General features: G+C 34.4%; 1 pseudogene; it reads right to left on the reverse strand.

Moving 5' to 3' along the window:
- Positions 1-5,478: 5,478 nt before the first annotated feature.
- LOC141511279 (protein kish-A pseudogene) lies at positions 5,479-5,693 on the reverse strand (annotated as a pseudogene).
- Positions 5,694-6,217: the final 524 nt, after the last annotated feature.

Genomic DNA, 6,217 nt, shown 5'->3' on the forward strand with positions numbered 1-6,217 from the left:
ACAGGTCACAATAATGAGTTCCAAACAGAGAATCATAGAATTTAGAACTGGAAGGCATATTAGAGATCTTCTGACCCAAACTCCTTGTTTTATAGTGGAAGAAACTGAGAATCATAAAAGCTAATTGGCCCATGGGCACTTCTTTGTAAACAACTGAGTAAAAAGCAAACCCAGATCTGGTATTCTTTTTATTAGCCATGTATTCTATTTCTGAACTAGTCTTCAGGTAGATAGATACATAGATGATAGATAGATAGATAGATAGATAGATAGATAGATAGATAGATAGATAATAGAAAGATTAGGATAGAAAGATAGATATAGATATATACATTACATGTATATATATATATATATACATACATATATATATATATATATATATATATATATATATATATATATATATATGCCTGTATTTGTGCATATGTATGTTGCAAGTAGTAAATTGCTGTTGGGAATGTCTGCTGCTCTCATTTTTCCTAATGAAATCCTGGAAGACCCCCATTCTTGGGTGTCCAAGCAGAATAAAAGGAGTTTTTGTTCAAAGTGGAGGAGAATGGATCACCTCACTCCAACTTTAAAGAAATTCTGAGTGAGATAAGGTGGTCCTCAGTCAATCACTTTGAGTGTGTGAGACAAATACCTGTGAAGATGTTTGCCTCTTTCTTGGTCCTATAATTGCCATATGGATAAGCTGCCACCAGGAGGATATCTCAGCTGTGTCCTTGTGAGCATCAAGATTCCTATTTTTTTTTTTTAGATTTTTCAAGGCAATGGGGTTCAGTGACTTGCCCAAGGCCCACAGCTAGGTAATTATTAAGTGTCTGAGGCCGGATTTGAACTCAGGTACTCCTGACTCCAAGACCAGTGCTCTATCTACTGCGCCACCTAGCCACCCCCACTATATTTATTTTTGATATGTGCATTTTTTTCTCCAAAAGAGTATGAAATAGTGCTTGTGGAAATTGAGGTTGTTTCCCTAATCTTTGGTTAGCCCTTAACAGGGAGAATTGGATCTTTCTCAGATCTTCTTGGAACTAGTAATCATCTCCCAGAAATTACTAAACACATGCTTTGGCATTACTCTTATTTTTACCAAGAATGAAGTTGGGAACCCATACCCATCTCTAGACCAGCAGAGCAACTGGGGCTTTATTTCTGTGTATCAAATTCTAGAGGGACCTTGACAGCCCTGACAATCATTCAGCAGCACTGAAACAACTGAACTTAAAACCTAGTAATTAGAAATAATCATTGAAATTAGAAAATCATCACATGACAACTTCTTCCATCATCTACCTACACAGCTGCATCCCAGGGGTAATCCTACCCTGCTCCACCCACCTCTGGCCTTGACCTCCCAAAAGTAGTCTCAAGACATCCTGAGGTCCCAAATATCCCCATACCCAACAACTGAATTCAGGGTGCATTTTGTTGTCTTTTCCATGGGTTCAACAATCATTAATTATGACTATACCAAGACTCCACTTGGATCAAATGGGATAGCATTTGTAAAGCACTTAGCACAGTGTTTGGCAAATAGTAGGTACTATATTCATAATAATTTCTTTTCCCCTTCTTTTGTAGGTCTCAAGAATTTTCTAACAGCTATTTGCTGTTTCTGTACAACAATATTCAGAGTCTTTAGCTTTCCCATTTTAGAAACCACAGCTGGGAAAAAAATAAAGTTTTTACTTGTTTTGATTCAATTCTTTGCATGTTCTTGATTAGTCCACATATTCTTTATTTCTTAAAAAGAGTCAAATTATAATGACATCTAAAGTGCTAATTCAAAGTTAAGGAAATAATTTATACTTTTTTTTTTATCACTTTTCTAAGAAGACCAAAAACTAATGGGTTATATATAAAATAGATTTAGAGGACAGAGAGAAGTATAAAGTTGAATTAGGACCTGTTGGAACATTACAGGAATAAGTGATAGGTTAAGATTTGTTATAGTAACTTGAACAGGAACAAAATGTAGTATGAGAAAGCAAATTCCTTATAGTGCTCTAGCCTCATATTTCTTTACAATAATGACAGGCCTCCTAGAAGCATAACAAAATGGCAGCCCTAGAATTCTGATGCTACTCTAGACACAGGAAACACAGTGAAAACAGAAGACAAGGCCCATAATTCTACTCCCTATAGGTTCCTGTCACCTTCTTTAATCATTTACTGATTTAGGGTAAGAATTTTAGAGCTAGAAGAGATCTTAGATACCACCTGATACCATCTTCTCCTACTTCAACATCTTCCCTTCTTAATCCTTCATCTCTGAGTTGCAATTTCTCCTTTTTCTTTTCACCATTTATTCTTCACATTAGGCTATTTCATGTCCAAGAATAAATTCTAGTATCTTAAAATGAATTACTGATTCATAAAATCACAGGATTTTGAGAGTAGGATACGTTAATCTAATCCATTCTGAAAAGGAATTCCCACTACAACACAGATTGCAAGCATTCATCCAGCTCTGTTGGAAAACTTCAAAAGAGGGAGGAACACAACTCTCTCAGCACAGTCCATTATATTCTGGGACAACCCTATTAGAAGATTTCCTGACATCAAGCCTACCTTTGTTTCTTGCAGTACTGTAACCCATTGCTTCTGGTTCTGTCCTGAATCCAAATAAAGTAAGTCTAATCCATTCTTTAAATGATAGCTCTTTCAATAATTGACAGTACCTTCATGCCTCACCATGAGTTCTTGAGTTAACATCCTCAGTTTCTTTCATCGCTCCTCAGGTCTCAAGATCCTTCTTCATTCTGGTTGTATTCATTTATTCACTTTCTGGCTTATCAGTGTCCTTACATTGTTGTGCCTAGATTTGGACATAATGCTCTAAATGAGATTTGGCAAAGGCAGAACACAGAGGGACTATTACTTTCTTATTTCTGAATGTTGTGCTTCTCTTAGTGTAACCCAAATTTACATTTTGGTCTTTTTTTGAGAGGGGGGGGCGTCTACATAATTGGATTAATACTGTTTGTGGTTCACTGAAATCCCTTTCTTTTTCATATACTGCCTACCTCATGATGAAATTGTTAGGTTCCTCTTGTTGTTTTAGTCCAAGTTTATGACTTTGCAATTAACCTTATTTAATTTCATCTTATTAAATTTAGTTCAGTATTCTAACCTGGTTCAGTGTTCTATCCTGTCAAAGGTCCTGGTGCTGTGATCCATTATGCTAGTTACTTACTGACCTAATATTATCTTTAAATTTTTATGGCATATATACTTTTATCTAGGTAAGTGATAAAAATTAACAGCACTGAGTCAAGAATAAATCCATGGGAATAACCAATGAAAATTACTACCACAGTACCAGTGGATCATGAATGACAGCTCTGAGTCTGCTCAATAAATCTCTGATTGCATTATTATTTAGTCTAAATCTTTTCATGTCCTCCAGAAACATGACACTCTTTATCAAAAACCTTGCTGAGATCTAGATAAACCATATTTATAGAAAAACCCCAAATTCTCCTCCAAAAAAGGTAAAATAAATTATATCTAGCATGATCCATTCTTTTTTGTTGTTGATCTTTGCAAGGCAATGGGGTGAGGTGACTATCCCAAGGTCACACAGCTAGGTAATTATTAAGTGTCTGAGGCTAGATTTGAACTCAGGTCCTCCTGATTCCAGAGATGATCCTCTATACACTACACCAGCCCCTTGGCCTATTCTTCTTTTTTTAAAAAAAACTTTTTATAAAAGATTTTATTTCCATGACATCTTTATTTCTCTTGAAAAACAACTTAAAATGAAAAAAAATACCCAAACCAAAATGATATCTTACAATTCTTAAATTTCTAAAGAATTTCTGGATGGATCAAAAAAAAAATTCATACAACTATTTCCTTTTTTTTAGTATTATGGTTGAAAAGAGTGACAACAATTTCTATAGAGGACAATTTGGTGGAAATATTCGATAAATTCTCACCAATTTTTAGGTCATAAATAAGAAAGAACATACTTTAAATTTTTTCTGTAACCCTTCCAGATTTTAAATTTAATATTTCTCTCAAAAGGTTGGATCCCATTGGATATATAGTACAGATCTGGACAAAATAATTGGGCAATATAAGTAATGGAAGCCAATTAACGCATGGAATCCATTTATACACATATATTCACCCCAATTTTTGAGTTAGAGTTTTATTAAGCTGATCTACAATCTGCCAATTCAAGAAGCCTACTTAAAATAATGTTTCACAAGTTTTGAAATCTACTTTGGAATATATAATGTTCATTCAAAACAAAGAAACTTTAAGTGTACCCAATCATGAGAATTTCCTTTTTTGCTTTCTCCCTGAAAACCCATAAAAATAACTGCACTCTTGCAGAGTACATAAATTGTACTTGTTGTTTTCAAATAATTTTGTTTTCAAAGCTACTGATATTATTATTTTATTCAGTCAGAGTGATTTGATTCAAATATTTTTAAGAATAGAGAATACAAAATTTACGGATTTGATACAGTTCAATACCAGCACATACCAGTTATACATCTTCAGACAACCAAAAACATCAGATCAAGTTGTCACGAAGAACAATTTGATGGATCAAATTTTCAAGGTCTTTTAAAAAAAACACAATTTCTGGCAGTGAAAACAACTGTTTCATTATTAAAGACTTGAGATCCCAATCAATGTAACATAGGAACCATCATTTCACAAATGTTCTAATTAGTTCACTTCATCTTTCAAATGGTTTTTTTTTTTCTTTAGCAGCAGGTATTTGAATAAAAGCTTAAGAAATATGTAGATCCAGACTTGAAAGGGCCCATGGTTCTTTACTTTAACTGAGAACATCTATAAGAATTCATCTTTTTTTTGCAATGGGAACTGAAAACAATACTTTTTTTTAACATTCTTACAATCTCAGCAATTTCTATAATTATGTAGAGCAAAGACTGATTTCATAAAGTTGGAAATACAGTAAACTACAGATAAAATTCAGTACAAATTTAATTGGCTAAGGAAAACATGTTTAAAGCATTATTAGACACAAATGCAATTACTATGAACACTTGCATAATATCCAAACATTTTTCTCAAAAAAATGCTCATTATAGAAATGTTCTCATATAAGAATACAATTTTCCCCTGAATCATACAGAAAGGAACTTCAGCTATCATTTCCCAAGTTTGCTTTCTACAGTATACAATAGAAATACCTCCTGTAGATCAACAGGTGTCATAAAAGAATGGTATTTACAGAATGCCATTGTAGTGGTAGAACTCTAAATTAAGTTGGTCATTATTCAGATATCAATCTATTCTGGTACTAACAGCTGCATCTTAGTTATGTATAGAGAAACTTGGTCCATTAATGATTGGAAGTAGCCAGGAGTCTTTCAGTCAAAGAACACAGCTGAAAGGGTCAATAATCAATCTCCCCATTGTTTTCAGTAGACAAGTCCTTTATCTATAGAAATCTGACAGCAATTAAATTCTGGCATTTTCCAACTACTGGATGAACAAGATAATGAAAGCCATTACTATACAGCATACAGCTACATAGGCACTCTTTTGTTCACCGATTCTGGCACATGTCCAAAATATACCCAACAGTCCAGTTTTATTTTTTGTTCAAGAAGCTAGGAGCCAAGCAGTGGACTATGCACAGGTACATAAAAGCAACAAAAAGTCAGTAGGCTCTGAAAGTTAAAAATGGCAGACATAGTTAGACCTCCACTACTGCACGATCACAACATCCTTCCCCTACCCCACCCCACCTGTTCTTGAGGAAGCCAAACTGACTCTGTGTAGTCATTGCTTTCCTTACTAGATGTTTATCAACCATATCTTTAATGGGCTGTTTTAGAATTTTCCCATGTAATGGCCCACTCAACTGGAGTTTTTCCCATGGAGCTATCTTGGTTGTTTCCTTTGTCCTTAAGACAGAACTGGGAAACTGTCAAAGAGAACTGGTATCAGAGACAGGAAGACATCTACACAGTAGGTTACAATATACATATTTAATGCATGTGAGTTTATGTGTATATATATATATATATATATCTTATCTATAAACATATACATCTGTATCTATCTTTCTTTTTCTTTAAGTTGCTTTTTTTTGCAAGGCAATGGGGTTAAATGGTTTGCCCAAGGTCACACAACTAGGTAATTATTAAGTGTCCCAGGCCAAATTTAAACTCAGGTACTCCTGACTCCAGGGCCGGCCAGTGCTCTATCCACTGCA

The sequence above is a fragment of the Macrotis lagotis genome, chromosome 2 (assembly GCF_037893015.1).
Source record: "Macrotis lagotis isolate mMagLag1 chromosome 2, bilby.v1.9.chrom.fasta, whole genome shotgun sequence".
NCBI classification, from domain to species: Eukaryota; Metazoa; Chordata; class Mammalia; order Peramelemorphia; family Peramelidae; genus Macrotis; species Macrotis lagotis.